The sequence below is a fragment of the Apium graveolens genome, chromosome 5 (assembly GCF_009905375.1).
Source record: "Apium graveolens cultivar Ventura chromosome 5, ASM990537v1, whole genome shotgun sequence".
NCBI lineage: Eukaryota > Viridiplantae > Streptophyta > Magnoliopsida > Apiales > Apiaceae > Apium > Apium graveolens.
In genome coordinates, this window is record NC_133651.1 from 248207689 (window position 1) to 248228911 (window position 21223).

Here is a 21223-nt window from a genome sequence, read left to right on the forward strand (position 1 = left end):
ACGTTTATCAGTTTTTACTGAATAACCCATGAGCATTCCTAATGCACCTTCATGTGTAAAACAGTCATCACAGACTGAAAGGTTTGAGGGTAGTACTCCTGAGGGGGAGCTATCTAAATCCTCTCCAATTCAATTGGAGGTTCCTCAAAAAAGAACAACTCCCCTCATAACTCTAGTACACGCTACCTTAGCAGTCAAAGCTAGAAGTACAATTGCCTATGACAATGTCATGAGAAAGGCAAGTATAGCACATTTATATGTCAGTATGTTGCAAGGCATACAAGGGTTTGAGGCTGGTGTACATGATAGTAACCTAGTCAAATCCCCTCCAATTCAATTGGAGGTTCCCACTACAGGTGAGGAATAACACACTATTAAACCACAGAGCAATCTATGAGTCAAATTGTGACCCTAGTCATAGGTGTTCTAAATGATTCATTCACCACACAACTTCAAGTTAGTATTCTCTTATCTGATGAAATGAGTATGATTAGACTTATATGAAGGGTTTTTAGCACATAAACGCAACGAATACGTAAATTTAATTCTTAAAAAATCAAAACCCTCCGCAGGATCCATGCAAAAAATAATATTTAATTTGTAGTTCGGTATGTTTACCTTAAGAAGCTTTACGTTAATGGAAAGATGGAGGTCTTGAATGATCACCATGTAGCCCGTCGCTGGAACGATCTACGCCTTGAAGGTATCCACACGAATGATCGCCCGGAGGATGGGTGTGACTAGCACGTTCTTGAGACCGCCTTCTTGCTCTCTCTATATCTCATGAAGCTGCTAGGGTTTATGTTTTATCAAATAAAACGTGTAACCCTAATTCTATTAGAAAAAGATATTATATAGGCAAGAGCTAATGGGCCTCCAACCCTAAATTTAATTTTAGAGTTATTATTATTATTAAATTCGAAATTTTAATTATTGTATTATTAAGTCTCACTTAATCATCCAATAACTTAATTTCGGATTTAATATTAAATTCAAATTTCCTATTTATTTAATTAAAAAAGTCACACTTAATTAATAAAAAATAATTCGAATTACTTGTATTTAATTTAAATTTAAATTCGAATTTAAATTAAATAATCCTCCTATCATTCTTTGTGCGACCCTTTAGGTTATTATTACGTTGGCAACAATTTTAAATCTAATTTAAAATCATAAACAATGAGAGGAATCTAGTAATACATCATTGTTACCCAAGTAATAATAATTAAATCGGTGATCGATTAAACCTTTTGTGTATAATGTACAATGTACTATAATCCTTTTACCATATATTATAGATTAAACTCGAGGTATATTATATGTCATCCTCTTCATAATTTAATCCAGGTTTCCTTGATCGATGAGTAGACTATAACATCAAATCAACATTTGAGCATGGCCATGCATTTCATAGTCTAACTCAAACAAGAGGCCAATAATATCACTCCTAAAATAGGAGGGTTAAATCCTTTCTAGATCATTCATATTTCTCATATGATTCATAATATACCCAATATATACTTTTATCATCACCCGGTCAAAGGGAACTTTTAATGCAACCAAAGTATATTAATTCTCATATAGAAATATAATGATTTCAAGTCTAAGGACCAATACATCATTATCACTGTGAGAATTACTTATGACACAACAGACATATAGAATCTCACATTGGGTCTTCCATCACCATGTATATAATACATGTGCCTATGTTTTGACTTTAGTATCACTAAACCTATGATCAATGAGATGTGATCATCAGTTAACATTCATACTAGTCTTAATGCATTATTATTGTCCCTTGATAATAATACTCGACTAGGGATCTTTAGGAATATCGATACTATTCTCATAATCTCATTTTTAAGTCACGTACTTAGAGATATAAAATTACATATCATATTCCTAGGACATTTATTAATCTAACATCTTATCACATAAAATAAAGATATAATAAATTACTAAAGAATAATCCATATAATCAGAATTATTAATCCAAATGTTTCATAATATAAACATAATAGTGTTGTCTCTAGGGCACAAACACTAACAATCTCCCACTTGCACTAGAGCCAATCACCCATGTATCTAATACCCATGGAACTAGTATGACCTTCGTGCTTTTGCTGCGACAAAGCCTTAGTCAGTGGGTCTGCAACATTATCATCAGTATGCACTTTACATATATGTATATCTCCTCTTTCATTAATCTCTCGGATGAGGTGATATCTCCTAAGTATATGCTTTGCCCGGGAAAGGGACTTTGGTTCTTTAGCCTGCGCGATGGATCCATTATTATCACAGTAAAGATCAACTGGATCTGTGATCGGTGGAACCACACCAAGTCCCGTTATGAATTATCGTATCCAAACAGCCTCTTTGGCTGCTTCACTGGCAGCAATATACTCAGCTTCCATTGTAAAATCGGCTACTGTCTCTTGCTTTGAACTCTTCCAGCTTACAGCACCTCCATTGAGGCAAAACACAAAACCTGACTGAGATACTGAATCGTCTCTGTCTGTCTGAAAGCTGGCGTTAGTGTAACCCTTTACAACCAGCTTATCATCTCCTCCTTACACCAAGAATGAATCTTTAGTCCTTTTCAAGTACTTTAGAATATTCTTGACTGTTGTCCAGTGACCCTCGCCAGGATTAGACTGGTATCTGCTCGTCATGCTCAAGGCATACGAAACATCAGGTCGAGTACATATCATCGCATACATTATAGATCCAATTGCCGAAGCATATGGAACTTTGCTCATATGGCCCATATCATCTAATGATTTAGGGCAGTTGTCTTTTGAGATCAATATCCCATGAGACATTGGGACATATCCTCTTTTTGCTTCTTGCATCCTGAAACGATGTAATACTTTGTCAATATATGTACTCTGACTTAGGCCGATTAATTTCCTTGATCTATCTCTATAGATCTCGATCCCTAATATATTGGTAGCATCACCTAAGTCCTTCATCGAGAAACTATTTCCCAACCAAGTCTTAACAGCCTGTAGAGAAGGTATGTCATTCCCTATTAGTAATATGTCATCTACATATAGTACTAGGAATGCCACGTGGCTCCCACTAACCTTCTTGTAAACACATGGTTCATCTTCATTTTGAATAAAGCCAAATTCTTTGACTGTTTCATCAAAACGACGATTCCATCTCTTTGAGGCTTGCTTCAATCCATAAATAGATCGAAGCAACTTACAGACCATCTTAGCAAACTTGGGATCGATAAAACCCTCAGGTTGTATCATGTATAAATCCTCTTCAAGGCTCCCATTTAAGAAAGCGGTTTTCACATCCATTTGCCAAATCTCATAGTCGTAGTAAGCAGCTATTGCTAGCAAAATCCTGATGGACTTGACCATAGAAACTGGTGAAAAGGTCTCATCATAGTCTATACCATGAACTTGTTTGAAACCTTTTGCCACTAGTCGCGCTTTATAGGTCTGTACTTTACCATCCATGTCAGTTTTCTTCTAGAAAACCCACTTGCACCCTATAGGTTTTACCCCTTCAGGTGGATCAACTAAAGTCCATACTTTATTTTGATACATGCATTCCATTTCAGATTTCATGGCCTCTAGCCATCTCTCGGAGTCTGGACTGTTCATAGCATCTTGGTACATAAGAGGCTCATCATTATCTATGAGCATTACATCATCATCTTGAGTCAAGAGAAATCCATAATATCTCTCTGGCTCATGACGAGCCCTACTAGATCTATGAACAACCTGTGTTTCCGGAGCAGGAACGTCTTGATGTACTTCCTGCCCATTATCCAACTCTGGTTTAATATTATTTTGAACAACTCGATCTTCATCGATATCTGTAGTCCTCCCACTAATTTTCTTTGAAAGTAACTCTCTTTCAAGAAATACAGCGGTTCGAGCAACAAACACTTTGTTATCGGTAGGATTATAGAAACTATACCCTTTAGTTTCTTCAGGATATCCCACAAAATTACATTTATCCGATTTTGGTCCCAGCTTGTCAGACATCAAGTGTTTCACAAACGCTTCACATCCCCATATTTTCATAAAAGACATGATGTGACATTTCTCAGTCCATATCTCATATGGAGTCTTTTGAACTGATTTAGTTGGAACTCAGTTTAGTGTATATGCAGCCGTTTCTAGAGCATAACCCCAGAAATTTATTGGAAGATCTACTAGACTCATCATCGATCACACCATGTCCAACAAGGTACGATTTCTCCTCTCAGAAACTCCATTCCATTGAGGCATTCCGGGAGGAGTAAGTTGTGATACGATACCACACTCCTTTAAGAAACCTTTAAACTCGAGGCTTAAGTATTCTCCTCCACGATCTGATCGTAGAACTTTTATACTTTCCCCTGTTTGCTTTTCCACTTCAGCCTTGTATTCTTTGAACTTTTCAAAAGAATAGGATTTGTTCTTCAAAAGATACACATATCCATATCTACTAAAATCATCAGTAAAAGTAATGAAGTAGTAAAATGCACCTCTTGCCATCGTACGCATTGGACCACATACATCACTATGTATAAGTCCTAATCGTTCGGTGGCCCTTTCACCTTGTCCGGTAAAAGGAGCTTTAGCCATTTTTCCAATGAGACAAGATTTGCATTCTTCGTATGATTCAAAATCAAACTTATCCAAGTAACCATCTTTATGTAATTTGGAAATGCGTTTCTCATTTATGTGACCTAAACGACAATGCCAAAGGTATGTTTGATTTGAGTCTTTCATCTTAATACGTTTATTATCATTATTTATGTTATAGATAGGAGTATCTATATCAAGAACATATAAACCATTAAACAAAAGTGCAATCCCGTAGGTAACATTATTGAATGAAAAAGAACAACTATTGTTCTGAATCAAAAATGAAAAACCTTTCTTGTCCAAACAAGAAACTGAAAGAATGTTTCTGCAAATCGGAGGCACGTAAAAACAGTTATCTAGTTCTAAAACAAGCCCAGTGGGCAACGATAAATGATAAGTCCCTACAGCTAAAGCAGCAACCTTTGCTCTATTGCCAACTCGTAGGCCGACTTCTCCCTTCGCCAATGTCCTACTTCCCTGCAGTTCCTGCACATTTATACAAATGTGAGAACCACATCCAGTATCTAATACCCAAGATGTAGAAGTAGACAAATTGACTTCAATAACATAAATACCTGAATCAGAAGCAGTAACAACAACCTTCCTCTTCTTCAGATCCTCTAAATAAGCATGACAGTTCCTCTTCCAATGACCTGGTTTCTTGCAATAGTGACAATCACCGACCTTTGGAACATCACCTTTAGGCTTCAAAGCCTTGGTCGGATCAGGTTTCGGATTGGCATTCGATTTAGATCAAATCTTCCTCTTGTCTTTCCATTTACCCTTTCCTTTGGCCTTCCCCTTATTCACCATCAACATGGGAGCAGGGGATGTCTTCTGAATGTTGGTCTCAGCAGTTTTCAACATAGTCAACAGTTCGGTGGGGTTCTTATCTATCTCATTCATATTGTAATTCATCATAAATTGAGAATAACTGATGTTTAAAGATTGCAAAATTAGTTCAATCTGGTGCTCCACAGCAATCGAGGCACCCAAATTATTTCAAGTGATTATTCGTATATATTCAAAATATATATCTCCCACTATTTTATCAAATTAATAGACCTAACTATTAAGTCGGAAAGAGTATCTTCTATATACTTTCTAGTGAGACAAGATCCAAATTTTCACAACGTTTTAGTTCAGCTTTGGTTTTACTCCTAAAATATGATTCAATAAGGTAGACAACCTTTGTCAATTATATCAACTATATAACTCTTGGATAGTTTAGTGGAACAACATTTATTCTTATTTATCCAATATATCTCACCAAACTCTATGCCTCTAAGTTCACAATCCTATTGTGGTAACTTAGTTAAGTTAAAACCCAAAGGTCTAAAAGTATCATATATTTCAACACGCTGTCCCACGATAGATGGGAGTACTTCGCTCTGGCGAACTCACTCCTTATCGATCTAGGGGTTAACGCGTTAGACGTATTGGAAGGCATAACTTAATATAAATATTAGGGTTTTGTTAGTATTATAACGATCATGATCCCATAATAAAGAGATTCCCAATTTTCCTTGAATAAAATACTTCAAATCAATACTCGTCAATGGTTTGATTTCCAGGTAGTGGAGGAGTCACATCGGTCTCGCTTAAAATCCACAGCCTTACAAGTTCTATGAACCCATTGTTGACAAAATCGCCCCATGTCGGAAATAAAGAAGAATCGTATTTCATTCCGTGTTTCATAAACACGAGAATCTCATAATCGTTTTAAATTGTAAAATCTTGAGTCGTTACAGATTTTATCTTGTTTAGGCATGGCATGGGTGACGTATCTAATACATACATTCATGCATGATTAATCTAATTAAAGCATGCATCATTAACTATTCTATACATACATTCATACATCAATATATAAAGTGCAATAAAGTAAATGTGTTTGGTTATGGCCCCATCCTATGTGATCTTTATCAAGCTCATGATAAAGATCAAGGTCAATCTAATGTGGTGATGGAAATAAATACAACTACTTATTACATAAGTCTTCTTCTTTGTTTAGACTTCTTGTATGCCTCGTCTTCTTCTTTGAATCACCTCCATTGGATAGCCTTCTTGAGTCTTCAATTACATTACATGATTGAAAGTAAAACTAATCTAATGAACTTACAAGAATAACTCGAGTTACATTCGAGATTTATGATGACAAAGATTGACGACATGCAAGTCGTATTTAAAACCAAAACCAAAACCATTACACTAAGGTCGAAAGGCCATAACCATCCACCATGCTCATACAATACATAAAAACATGTTAAACACATAATTTGATCTTAACATATCATATTATCCATGATCTAATCATAAAAAAATATGACAAAAATCAGAAAAATCAGAATCAAATCAGAAAAACAAGAATCACTGTTTACGGGCAGTAAACAACGTTAAACGCCTTACAGATGATTCGTTGATAGCTTTAGCTATCAGTTTTGTTCTGACGCTCGTTTACCTATGGAATAGGGTATTCGTTTGCGTAAATCAGACACCAGACCCAGATTTCAGCAAATCTGCAGCAGCCAATTCAGAATCCGTATCTAATATGATTCTCATAATTAGAACAAACACAAATCATGTATATATCAGTATACATACAGATTACATAATCATCTTATGATTATACAACTCACATGAATATCATATATTCAAAACCATACATATACAAGCATATTATATCAACATCAAATCATGGTGAATCACGTACATGCTCATATATCGAAAACGGTTAAACACATAAACGAATTCAAAACTTTTCGCAAGTAGTTCTGATGCCATTGAAGGGTTTTTAGCACATAAACACAACGAAAACATAAATTTAATTCTTAAAAAATCGAAACCCTCCCTAGGATCCATGCGAAAAATAATATTTAATTTGTAGTTCAGTATGTTTACCTTAAGAAACTTTACGTTAATGGAATGATGGAGGTCTTGAATGATCACCACGTAGCCCATCGCTGGAATGATCTATGCCTTAAAGGTATCCACACGAATGATCGCCCGGAGGATGGGTGTGTACTAGCACGTTCTTGAGGCCGCCTTCTTGCTCTCTCTATATCTCTTCAAGCTGCTAGGGTTTATGTTTTATCAAATAAAACGTGTAACCCTAATTGTATTATAAAAAGATATTATATAGGCAAGAGCTAATGGGCCTCCAACCCTAAACTTAATTTTAGAATTATTATTATTATTAAATTCAAAATTCTAATTATTGTATTATTAAGTCTCACTTAATCATCCAATAACTTAATTTCAGATTTAATATTAAATTCGAATTTCCTATTTATTTAATTAATTAAGTCACACTTAATTAATAACAAATAATTTGAATTACTTGCATTTAATTTAAATCTGAATTTAAATTATATAATCCTCCAATCATTCTTTGTACGACCATTTAGGTTATTATTACGTTGGCAACAATTTTAAATCTAATTTAAAATCATAAACAATGAGCGGCATCTAGTAATACATCATTGTTACCCAAGTAATAATAATTAAATCGGTGATCGATTAAACCTTTTTTGTATAATGTACAATGTACTATAATCCTTTTAACCATATATTATAGATTAAACTCGAGGCATGTTATGTGTCATCCTCTTCATAATTTAATCCAGGTTTCCTTGATCGATGAGTAGACTATAACATCAAATCAACATTTGAGCATGGCCATGCATTTCATAGTCTAACTCAAACAAGAGGCCAATAATATCACTCCTAAAATAGGAGGGTTAAATCCTTTCTAGATCATTCATATTTCTCATATGATTCATAATATACCCAATATACACTTTTATCATCACCCGGTCAAAGGTAACTTTTAATGCAACCAAAGTATATTAATTCTCATATAGAAATATAATGATTTCAAGTCTAAGGACCAATACATCATTATCACTGTGAGAATTACTTATGACACAATAGACATGTAGATTCTCACATTGGGTCTTCCAGCACCATGTATATAATACATGTGCCTGTGTTTTGACTTTAGTATCACTATACCTATGATCAATGAGATGTGATCATCAGTCAACACTCACACTAGTCTTAATGTATTATTATTGTCCCTTAATAATAATACTCGACTAGGGATCTTTAGAAATATCGATACTATTCTCATAATCTCATTTCTAAGTCACGTACTTAGAGATATAAAATTACATATCATATTCCGAGGACATTTATTAATCTAACATCTTATCGCAGAAAATTAAGATATAATAAATTACTAAGAATAATCCATATAATCAGAATTAATAATCCAAATATTTCATAATATAAACATAATAGTGTTGTCTCTAGGGCACAAACACTAACACTATATGGATTACCCCAAATCATATGATCACAGACAACTCTTCTCAGCCCTCTCTTATTTCTGTAAGTCAAACACAACTGAGCCTTTCATGTGAGAATAAGAGAAAAACAGAGAATAAGAGAGGCAGGATCCTTCCTGGCAAAAGGAGAGGTAGGTGAGTGTATGGATTTAGCAATCCTTGTGAGGGAACTCTGACTCTCAAAAGTCATGAGACTAGTGCAGTGAGAAGTAGTGAGACTACTTATTTAAAAGAACAGAGAGCTTAGAATTTTTTTTCTGACAAACTCTTTCTGCAGAAATAAGTGGAACCTCTATTCTATTTAATAAACTCATCTCCACAAATCTCACTGGAGCTTGAAGCTGCAGACAGTGTTCTAAATGGACAATGACAGTAGCTTGAACAATTTGCATCTAGCTGGATCTTTCTACCTGAAGATAATGTCAAAAGGGGGGAGAATATATCTAAATGCCTGCCAAAACAGCTGATGAATGTTTCCAGACAATAAAATATTCTATTCTTCACAGGGGGAGAGAAGAATAAATCTAAATGCAACTCAACAAAAGAAGATAAGATGGAAAGATTGGCTTCTGCATTTAGTTAAAGTTTTGACATCATCAATCAGAACTTGTGCATAATTTCATAATGAACAAGTTGGTGGAGATTGTAATATATAATAAATGATGTCAAAGATTACTGGAGCTAATAATGTCATTAGCATCTCTGATCATAATATGAAGCAAATCAAATGGACACCTGATCTGAGTAGAAGATTAATGAACAGTTATTTTCAGTAATCAGTTAAGCTTGGGGTCAACCCTAAGTAAGTTGTATTGTTATCTAAAATTTGTATTTTGTACTTGTAACACTTAAAGTCTATAAAAATGTAAAGGAGCAGACTGGAGTCTTTTTCCTAAAACAGTATCAAGCCTAAGGATTCTATCTGGAAGAAGATCAAGAAGATCATGCCTCAGAAGAATTTTGAAGAAGTTTGGAGTTGAATAAATCTGTGTGGAGAAAAATATTCCAAGTCAAGATCTCTACAAGTCACAGATTTAATATTATAAGAGAAGTCAATCGAGAACTCCAGAGAGTACCGATGGATAAGCAATATCTACTCGATGGATGAGCAATATCAACTCGACGGATGAGCAGTATCTACTCGATGGATGAGCTACATATCTATTCAACGGATGAGAAATATCTGCTCGACAGATGAGCTATATATCTATTCGACGGATGAGCAATATCCACCGGGAGTAGAGAAGTCAGAAAAACTACTCGAGAACTCAAGAAGATATCGACAAGACAATTTTGAAGAACTAAAGATTGGAGATATCGACAAGTCATTCCATCACTAGATAACTCCGAGTTATCTGAAGATGTGAAGACTAGAGATCTTGACAAGCTGAAGACCTCTAAAATTAAAATTCAATATGGAATGCTAGAGATCTCGATAAGCCTATGTACTTATCGAGATGTCAAGTGTTCTATTAATTCAAATTGGATATCTCGAAGTACAGTCTCAAAGTACAGAATTGAAGATCAGTTTAATATCCAAGATAAACAATCAACAAATAATCCAACAGCTGGATTGACAAGTCTACAAAAAGCAGCTTGAAGAGTGTGCAAGATCAATGGCAAAGATTAACTAACAGAGGAAGATTAAAGTAAACACGGGATGCTAAAGATATGATAAGCCAAAAATGGAAGATCTGTTTTTCTATAAATAAAAATGACAAGTGACAGTTTAGAAAAGCTAATAGCATGTTTATTATCCATTGTGTGAACCAGCAGTTAACTGAGTTATAAAGTTAACACTGATCCTCTAGTTATATGTAACAATTTAGATAAAATCTCTTGTATCAGTGTCAAGAAGAAGCTGAGCTCTTTAACATCAAAGAGATTAGAAATTTTGTGGCAAAATAGTCTTAATTTTTAATATAAAAACTAAGTGAGTTTTGAAGATTTGTGTTCTTTATTTTATGCAAGTTTAAATTCTGCATGAACACTTTTCTATACAAGATTTAATTTACTTTGTTCAACCATTAACTTTCAAGAAAAGCCTAAAATCAGAAAAATACATCCATACATGTGTGATTCATTACCTAACAATCAACCACCCAAATAAGAATATATCCAATCTATGGCATCCAAAGGAATATTAAACTTCTTAGTCCAAGAGACTTGCCTTCGACATTGCCTAATATCCATAGACTAATTTATGATCTTTCACTAACTGATCAATATATAACAGCAACATAACCTTCAAAATCCAATATATCTGAGTATCTCACCATGGAAGTAGGGATTGGGACTACTATACACTCCTTTTTGTGCAAATTAAAAGAAACTACATATTTCTTGTGACTCATGTATATCGCTCCATTTATAAGAGGAGCAAGTTTTAAATATGGGTAAGACATAAATTTTGTTGGGGATGTGTAATGAACATGAATCTTATTCCAAGACTTGGTAATTATGGAATATGGTTGCAAAACTAGTAACCCACCAGTAGTAGCGAGTTGGCATAGAAGCCGCAAAACCTTGTAGTCATCGGAGATAGTGTCAAAATAAAAGGCTAGATTACCTTCTTGATTATTCTCAATGGACTTTTGATTTCAAGGAAATTTAGGAAGTTCCTTGCACTTATTACTTACTGGGTTCCAAAGAACAATGTATATTGTATACCAGACATATAATACCATTAGAAGAACCAATAACTGTGAACTGGAGTGGCACATATAGATAACATTTATACTCAGGATAGACTGATCTAGGTTTGCCCCCAAAATTAGATCTAGCAATCATCAATTTATTTAAGCTACCCAAATCCAACTTAGCAATCATCAAAAGTGAAACTTCCTTCTCATTCATGATCGGTTGGTGGTGAGAATAAGTTTGATAAACTCAGGGTCGGAGATAATGCGTAGCCACGACTTGAAATGGACTTAGACAGAAGCATTCATCTCACTGGAACCCTTTTAATTATTTCGATAGCCATCTCTTAAGGTAAAATGTACTTTGAGCATGCCATTACCTTTTAATATTACTCTTAATATATTCAAGACTGTCAAGCGCACAAAAACTACATCTGGGAATACAAAACCAGGGAAAAATCCAGGGCCAATTAAAAAGACATATCTATTTTAATACTAACATAACATTGAACATAATCAAACCAAAGCTAAACTTAAGTTTTATGTTCTGCCTATATAGTAGATTCAATCTTTAATAATTTCCATAATAAGCGAAAATCGAACCCGAACAATATGTAATTACTAATAATTTTTGGAATATACGAGAATTAAACCGAGAACTTGAAATAATCACTAATAATTTAGTTAATAAACGAGAATCAAATTTCGAACTAAGAATAAGCTTTTACAAAACAGGGTATCCCATTATACTCAACTTCACAGTGACTTACTAATTTCCTAAATTCATACTAATTTAAGAAATTAAAAATATATTTCGAAATGGGGGAAAATTCGGCAGACAAACATATCTACACAAATTTAAAATCATAAACATATGCATGTACACAGAGAACACACAACCGGCAAATTCTGAAAATAACACTATCAAGATAATATGCATGTATATAAACACAAATTTTAGAAACTTAAGGTTTAAAATAAAAATAAAAGTCACCTTTGAACTTGTGACGATTGAATTCTCGGTACATTTTTTAGTATTTTCGACCGGAGTTCACGGTACTTTACCACTTCTACAATAATTATGTCGGATCTTTCGAGTTCACTTATAAAAATAATTATTTTTTTATAAATTATTATATATATTTTTCCAAAGATACGATTTGCATACAAAAAATTTAATTTTAAAATTCAAATATACTAGTTCTTCATTTATCGTTTCAAATTGGAATAAAATCTTTATATTCAATATTGTACTATATTTAAAATCCTAAAAATTCCATGATGAAATTCGAAAAATTATATAATATCCAATTTTAAGTAAGAAAATTTCATTCTAGTAAAACATTTCTTCAATATTTAGGAAAAATCTAAATTTATAATATATCCATATTATCAAAGCAATTTATTAGCTTTTCTGACAAAAGTTTTATAGAATAAAATATCTTCAACCTTCAAGATTTTACTATACACAAAAAAAATTTCATTCTAGACAACCTTAAAATAAAATTTATAAGATTTTATGTAATATCCAACATTAAGCAAAATATTTTGCTAATTATTTACTATAAATATAATGTTACACCCATGCAATTATTTATAAAATCTCACTCTTGTGGATCTTCTCACCCTAAAACTACACATGAGCAAGTCAAATATACGATACAATGGTAAGAAAGAATGTCCCCCTATTTTCAAATATTCTACTCCTAACTTTCATCTTTATTGCTCTTATCATAAATAAAGATATTCTTACTTTTTAATCTCCTTTATTTGTAAACATAACTACAAATTTACGTAGAAAAAAAGAAAAATATTATTTTCAGATCATTTTTTTTATTTTCAGAGCTCAAAAAGCATGAAAACACGAAAATATCCATGTATTATTTTTCTTTCTTTATTTCTATTGTGTATTTAGGAGCATATTTGTCATTTCATGTTTTGATAGCTCTGAAAATAAAACATGTGCTTTGAAAACAGTATTTCCCTTGAAAAAATTGGGCCTAACAATTACATCAAAAAATTTGATACTCGTGTATCATAATCAATTTATTCAAAATAGTGTATTATATATTACATCTAATCCTTATTTTATAAGAATTTATTTATAATTTGTAATGTATCTGATGAAGTATTTTTAGAAGTCATTAACTAATTGATATGGATGTTACACAGGAGTCGTCACAGCTCAACCTCCTCTTTTGGGCCTTGTTTGGATTGGGGGTTGAGAAGGAGGGGTTGGGTTGTGTTACATTGGAGTAGGTTGGATTAGGCTAGATTGAATATTTACCTCATTTGGATGTAGGTGAGGAGTTAGTAGGGGTTGAACTCTTGACATGTTTGGTTTGGAGTTGAAGTAAGGTTAGTTTTTATCATGTATAAATTATATATTGATTCAAAAAAATTATATATCAAAAAACTAGTGAATGTTTTTAAATTTATCTAAAAAAATTAACTAAATTTAAAAATATTTTTAAAAAATTCAAAAAACAAATGAAAAAACTTTAATAGAGAGAGAGTGAAAGAGAGAGGATGAATAAAAAAAGTAAGCGTCAACACCAGGAAAAGTTTAATTTTTGTATTGCAAATTAACCCCTTTGATAAACCCTCACAAAATCCTACCCATGCTTTGACAAACTTTCTCAAACATGATTCTCTTATCCAAATACAGCCTTAGATTTTGGACCATGTGTATCTTATGGAGGTCCTACTGGGCGTATTGCTTGAGTATAAAATATAAGGGTGGAATTTGCCAACAAGTTTTTTCAGGAGCTCACAAAGGAGAAAATCACTGTTTGCAAGACTTAATACTCTAGAGCACGACTCTAAACAAATACATGTGTATTTATCTTCTATGTTTACATGTGATATATATTTTAAACAAAGCAATAAAAATAACGAGTTTATTTAATAGTTCGTTTTATTTCATACCTCATATCGGTTTACAATATTAGTGGAAGCTCTTGCATTACACGGTAATATACACAATGGTTCCAATTATTTGTACTCCAAACTAATGAGCGTTAAAGTTTGTTGTTAAAATTTGTTGGAAATCTTTCCATACCTTGTACATTGCACTCCATCTAAATCATTAAAAATCTATAGTGACTCAATAATGTTCAAATTTTTTATATTTTTATTAGATCTCTAAACTTAAAAATATATGCAAATTTATTGTTTAAAATTGAAATAAAAATCTTTAATCCTAAAGAACGTACTCTATATAAAATTGTAAAAAATTCAATATTAAAATCTCAAAGATTTATATAATATCCAATTTTAAGAAAGAAATTTTCAATTTTAGTAAAAAAAAATCTTCTATATCTAATAAAATCTAAATCTGCAATATGTGCATATTATCAATGCAAATTGTTAAACTTTTCTTATATACATTTTTTAAAATAAAAATCTTGAATATTTAAGATTTTACTATACACAAAAATTTTACCATTTTAGACGAACCTAAAAATAAAATTAATAGGTTTTATGTAATATATTCAAGAATACATAAAATAATATTCTAATTCTCTACTATAAATACAATGTTACTTAAATGCAATAATTTATGTAATATATTTGTTTTGGGTGTTCCTCGGGAAGAGAATGCAAGTCAACTACAAAATAGGGGTAATTATCATATTGGTCACTTAGTACTTCTAAAATATCAAATGTAACATCATATAATTTTGATCTTAATTAATTCACTCAATAAAAATGTGATTCATGCAGTTAAATATTTCGATCTTGCTAATGTGATTGACGTATTATCGACGTAGACATGTCATATTCTTTGACCATGTTGCAGGTATATCGGCATGTATAATCATTAATTTTATTGTTACATCTCTCTATTTTCAAATGTTTTTTTCGTAACTTTCATTTTCATTGCTCTGACCATGAACAAAGGTAATTCTCACTTTTAATATCCTTAATTATTTTTGTATAACATAGCTATGAATTTACACAAAAAGAAATAAATTTAAGCTTAACTATTACAACAAAATATTGCTATTTTTACCGTAATAAACAAAAATAGTGCGCATATATTACATATACTTTTTCTCCTTTTTAGATTAATTTATACACATTTTTTGTGTATCCAAATAAGCATTTTAAGCAGCCATGAACTAATTTGAATTGATATTACACATAACTCTAATTGCTCAACAACTTCTCCTTTAAGATTTTGGACCATGCAAAAGTTATGGAGGTCCTTCTTGATGTTATAAGATTTGCTTGAAAATAGCATGTAAGAGCATTGATGTGTAAAATAATTACAAGTGCCCAACGGTTAATTGTTGCAAATACAGGTCGATCCACAAAGACTATGAATTTTCAACACCCTAACAATTTAAATCATGCAAACTAGACATTAAGACTTTAGAGGAATTGAATTAACCTAATTAGCAAATAGATCAAATAATATGGAAAACCTAGAAATCCGAATCCATTAATCAATCACAATTAATATCAACTCTCCCTAAAATAAATTTTCTTTTCTTCACAAATAAATTTTAATTAACGAGACAAGCATATACTATGAAATTGTTATCTAACGTGTTAGATATATTTGATAATGTCATGTGTAATATGATTTGTGTTTAGTTTTCAGATCTTACCTAACAGGATAAATCAGTACTTAACTGAAAATCAGCACTTATACTGAAGACAGAACTTAAGATATCAGAATTTAAGTTATCAGAACTTAAGTTATCAGAAGATATTTATCAGGAGATATTATCAAGACTTAAGATGACTTTCAGATAAGGCAGACGACTGATTGAAAGGAAACAAGATCGAGACTAAGACAGAAAGAAATATGCATGAAGAAAGAATTCCATGAAGAATAGAATACTTGGAAGAAAAGTTAACTAGTTGATATATTTTAGGAAGCAGAATTATATTCCATATCAGTTAGAATTTATCTTGTAACTGTGTAGTATATAAACACAGGCATAGGCTTTACACTATTAGTGTTATCATTATCAAAGTTATTATTCTTTGTAACCCTAGTAGCTCTCGTGATAATTTGTTCATCACTGAGAGAGGACAGTTCCATATTATAACAGAGTTTATTATGTTGAATAAAATCTGTTTTCTGTTACTTGAGTTCTTATATTCGATTTGATTGTGCTAAACACTGTATTCAACTCCCTTCTACAGTGTGTGTGACCTAACAAGTGGTATCAGAGCTATCTGTTAACACACAAACAGTTTAAGATCCAAAAACAATCATGTCTGAAGAAGAAACTCCAACCAAGCCCACCAAAACTGAAGAACCTCCAAAAACCATAACCCATAGTCGATATGAGACTATAAGAGTTCCCATGTTGAAACCGTCTGAGTATTCCATATGGAAAGTGAAGATGGCTATGTTTCTGGAAGCTACAGATCCAGAATATCTCGACAGGATTTATGAAGGACCACATATGCCAACCAAACTCTCTGTGAAAGTTGCAGGTCAGCCAGCAAAGTCTGTACCAAAGGAGAAAAGTGATTACACTCTTGAAGATATCTCATCGATTGTGAAGGATGCAAAGGTAAGACACTTGCTGCATAGTGCCATTGATAATGTTATGTCAAACAGGGTAATTCAATGCAAGACTGCAAAAGAGATATGGGATGCTTTGGAAACAAGGTGTCAGGGAACTGATTCAATCAAGAAGAACAGGAAGACTATACTCACTCAAGAGTATGAGCACTTTGACTCAAAGTCTGATGAGTCATTAACTGATTTGTATGACATATTTGTCAAACTTTTGAATGATTTGTCACTAGTTGACAAAGAGTATGATATTGAAGATTCAAATCTTAAATTCCTGTTAGCTCTTCCTGGAAGATGGGATTTGAAGGCCACAATAATTAGAGACAACTATAATCTTGATGAAATAACTCTTGATGAAATTTATGGGATGCTCAAGACTCATGAACTTGAGATGGAACAAAGAAGCAAGAGGAATGGAAGAAAGTCAAGGACAGTTGCTTTTGTGGCTGAGGAGGAAATTCCCAAAGTTGATGCCTCAAAGAAAGTCAAGGGAAAGGCTCTTATCACAAAGTCTGATACTGAGTCATTAAGTTCTGATAGTGATGATTGATAAGTGGCATTTTATACCACTTAGAACATCTTATAATATCTTGAATTGATGTCTTGAAATCAAGTATTTTGTTGATTTGATGTGTTTTTCTAGTGTTTGTGCATTTCAGGGTAATACTTGTATTTGTGGAGAGATTTTATCAAGAATAAGCCTTAGTACGTGCTTGGCATTGCAAGTGGGAAGTTAGGAGCAGAACGCAGCAGAGAACGGGTGAAAAATAATTAATTTTCCGGAAAGGTGCTAGGCACCGCTCATCCTGGCTGAGCGGCCGTTCAGGAAGCTGGCGCCCGCTCAGAGGTGCGAATTAAAAATCTGATTTTTAGAGTTCTTGTTCTGCTGGACTTCTGACTTCTTAGATGGCTGGGTTTTGTGGGGCTTCTATATAAGTAGTTTTCAGAGACGTTTCACGGGTGTTGAATCATGGTATTAATCAAGGAGCAAGGAGATAAGGAAGAAGACCGTTTTAGCACATCGCAACGAAGAGGAAGCATAGTTTCTTGTGATTCTTTTATTCATTGTAACAGTGGATGCTAGTTTTCTTTACTTTGAACCTATTTACTCTTGTGACGTACTCTGGTTTAATATAAGTAGTTTTATTAATTATTCTCGTGTGTTATTATCATGTTTTCATATGAACCAATGGTGATAATGAGTTCAATTGTGGGCTAATCGTGATCATGGGGTCGTAACGGATTTGCTATAGAATTCTTTAGTTAGTTGTTTAATACCTTAGTGTGTGATGATTGTATGATATCTAGTATTGGTTGTGCTTATTCGTCTTATGTGCGTCGCGAATATATAAGATAGGGTGTTAATCTCTTGTGAAGCGACGGTGGATCTTGGGATTTAGAACTTGCCATGCTAGCATAGGTTCATGTATGTGTATGCATGATTAGTGGGTAACTCTAACCGTTTTACTTGCCCTGTATAATCATAAGGAACAACTTGTGCTTAAATCGTTATGTTGTCAAATTTTGTAGACATATAGGGTCTCAACATAATTGATGACTATTCAACTTCTATCTTAATTGTGGGTGCTTGGTAGAATGGTATTAGTACAACGAAAGTTGGGTTTTATCAGTTTAGTGTTGTTCGATTAATATCATCACCGTTACATGTTAAGGGTAATAACAATAACTATTGAAGGAATTAGTAATGAAGTTATGATCTCATGTGTGTTTAATATTGTTAATTAAAGTATCTGTTAAGTGTTTAATTCTCGTAGTTAATTCTAGTTAATAATTAATTAATCAATTTTATGTGTTATTGTCTTAACATTGAGAAGTAATCATACATTGGTGAGTAAGTGTTAATTGAGCATAATTAGTTTGAGTCTCTGTGGGAATGAACTAGAAAGTATTCTATATTACATGCGAACGCGTATACTTGCGTGTATTATTAGCGCGTGTTTTCTGCCCTAACAAGTTTTTGGCACCGTTACCGGGGACTCGGCGTATTTGTTTAGTTTATGTACTTACCGTCAGTGGTCATTAGGACTCATTGATTAAGACGTGTTACTTATCGTTTCCGGTTGTGTTTCAGGTACTTTAGCGAGCGTTTATGCAAACACGTTCTCGTACTCGCAAGAGGACTTTAGATACGGCTGAGGAGACAGACTCAGTTCTTGATATTCCGGAGAAGATATATTTTGAAGATTCAGATAAAGAGAGTGAGCAGAAAGAACCAGTAATCATGGGTGATCGTATAGTTCCGGCAGATCCAGCTCTTATGGACTTTTCTCGGCCTAAAATTGATGACATTCAGTCAAGCATCCTTCATCCGTCTATTCAGGCTAACACATTTGAAATCAAGCCGGGCACTATTCAGATGGTGCAGAATTCTGTTTCTTTCGGAGGTGCTGCAACTGAAGACCCCAACATGCACATCAGGAATTTTGTCCAGATCTAGAGTACTTTCAAATATAATGGTATGACTGATGAAGATATCAAGCTGAGGCTTTTCCCATTCTCTCTGAGGGATAAAGCTAAGGACTGGTTACATTCTGAACTAGCTGGGTCCATCACTACTTGGCAAGATCTTGCGCAAAAGTTTCTGGTAAAGTTCTATCCAATGGCGAAGACTGCAGCTATGAGGAGTGCTCTTACTCAGTTTGCACAGCAACCAACAGAATCTATGTGCGAAGCTTGGGAGCGCTACAAGGAGATGTTGAGAAAGTGTCCACATCATGGTATGCCTGACTGGATGGTGATCACTGGTTTCTAAAATGGTTTGGGGGCCCAATCTCGGCCCATGCTCGATGCAGCAGCTGGAGGTGCTTTGTGGGCCAAAAGCTATACTGAGGCCTATAATCTTATTGAAACTATGGCTGCAAATGAGCATCAAAACCATACTCAAAGGATGATGCATGGGAAGGTAGCAGGTATTTTGGAAGTTGATATATTTACAGCTATTGCAGCGCAGCTCCAAGCGCTGTCTATGAAGGTTGATTCTTTAGCCACCTATGGAGTCAATCAGATAGCTATGGTCTGTGAGCTTTATGCAGGTTCTTATGCTACGGATCAGTGTTCTCTTGTTAATGAATCTGTTCAGTATGTGAACAATTATCAGCGACCGCAGCAGCCTTTGCCAGCTACTTATCATCCTAACAACAAAAATCATCCCAATTTCAGCTGGAGCAATACTCAAAATGCTATTCAGCAACCATATCAGCAAGGCATAAATAAACAGTTTAATCCACTTGGATTCCAGCAACCACAGCAGTATGCTCAAAGGCAATCATATCCTCAACAAGGAGGTGTTGCTCTACCTTCTCGTGCTGATTTCGAGGAACTCAAGCTGTTGTGCAAAAGTCAGGTTGTTTTTATCAAGACCTGGGAAAATCAAATCGGTCAAATAGTCAATGCAGTGCTCAATCGTCAACCTGGCACACTTCCCCGTGATACTGAAGTACCAGGCAGGAAGGAAGCTAAAGAGCAAGTCAAGGCTATTACTTTAAGGTCTGGAAATGTTGCTGATACTGAAAAAGCAAAAGACGGAGAAGCTGAAGTTGGTGATAAAGAAGAGAAGCAAAAGGAGATAGCGGCGGAACCAAGGAAGACTAATATTGAACACACTCTGCCTGAGGGTAATACAGGGGAGAAACATCTCTATCCTACACCACATTTCCCTACGAGATTGCAACAACAAAAACTGGATAAGTAGTTCGGTAAGTTTCTAGAGGTGTTCAAGAAACTTCACATCAACATACCTTTCGTTGAGGCTCTGGAGCAAATGCCTAGTAATGCGAAATTCATGAAGAGTATTCTTTCAAGGAAGATGAAACTGGATGACCTTGAGACTGCTGCTCTAACGGAAGAGTGCAGTGCTGTGCTGCAACAGAAATTACCTCCAAAGCTTAAAGATCCAGGTAGCTTCACCATTCCTTGCACCATTGGCAAGTTGTCTTTTGATAAATGTCTGTGCAATTTGGGAGCAAGCATCAATCTGATGCCGTTGTCTATCTTCAAAAAGTTGAATTTGTCTGATCCAAAGCCCACCTACATGTGTCTATAATTGGCTGATCGTTCTATTACATATCCACGAGG

The 21223-nt window shown here is 33.9% G+C and overlaps 1 non-coding gene across 1 annotated transcript; it reads right to left on the minus strand.

Moving 5' to 3' along the window:
• Positions 1-19763: 19763 nt before the first annotated feature.
• LOC141662743 (small nucleolar RNA R71) lies at positions 19764-19870 on the minus strand. The gene has a single exon (XR_012550839.1). It is a non-coding gene; the product is annotated as a small nucleolar RNA R71 (small nucleolar RNA).
• Positions 19871-21223: the final 1353 nt, after the last annotated feature.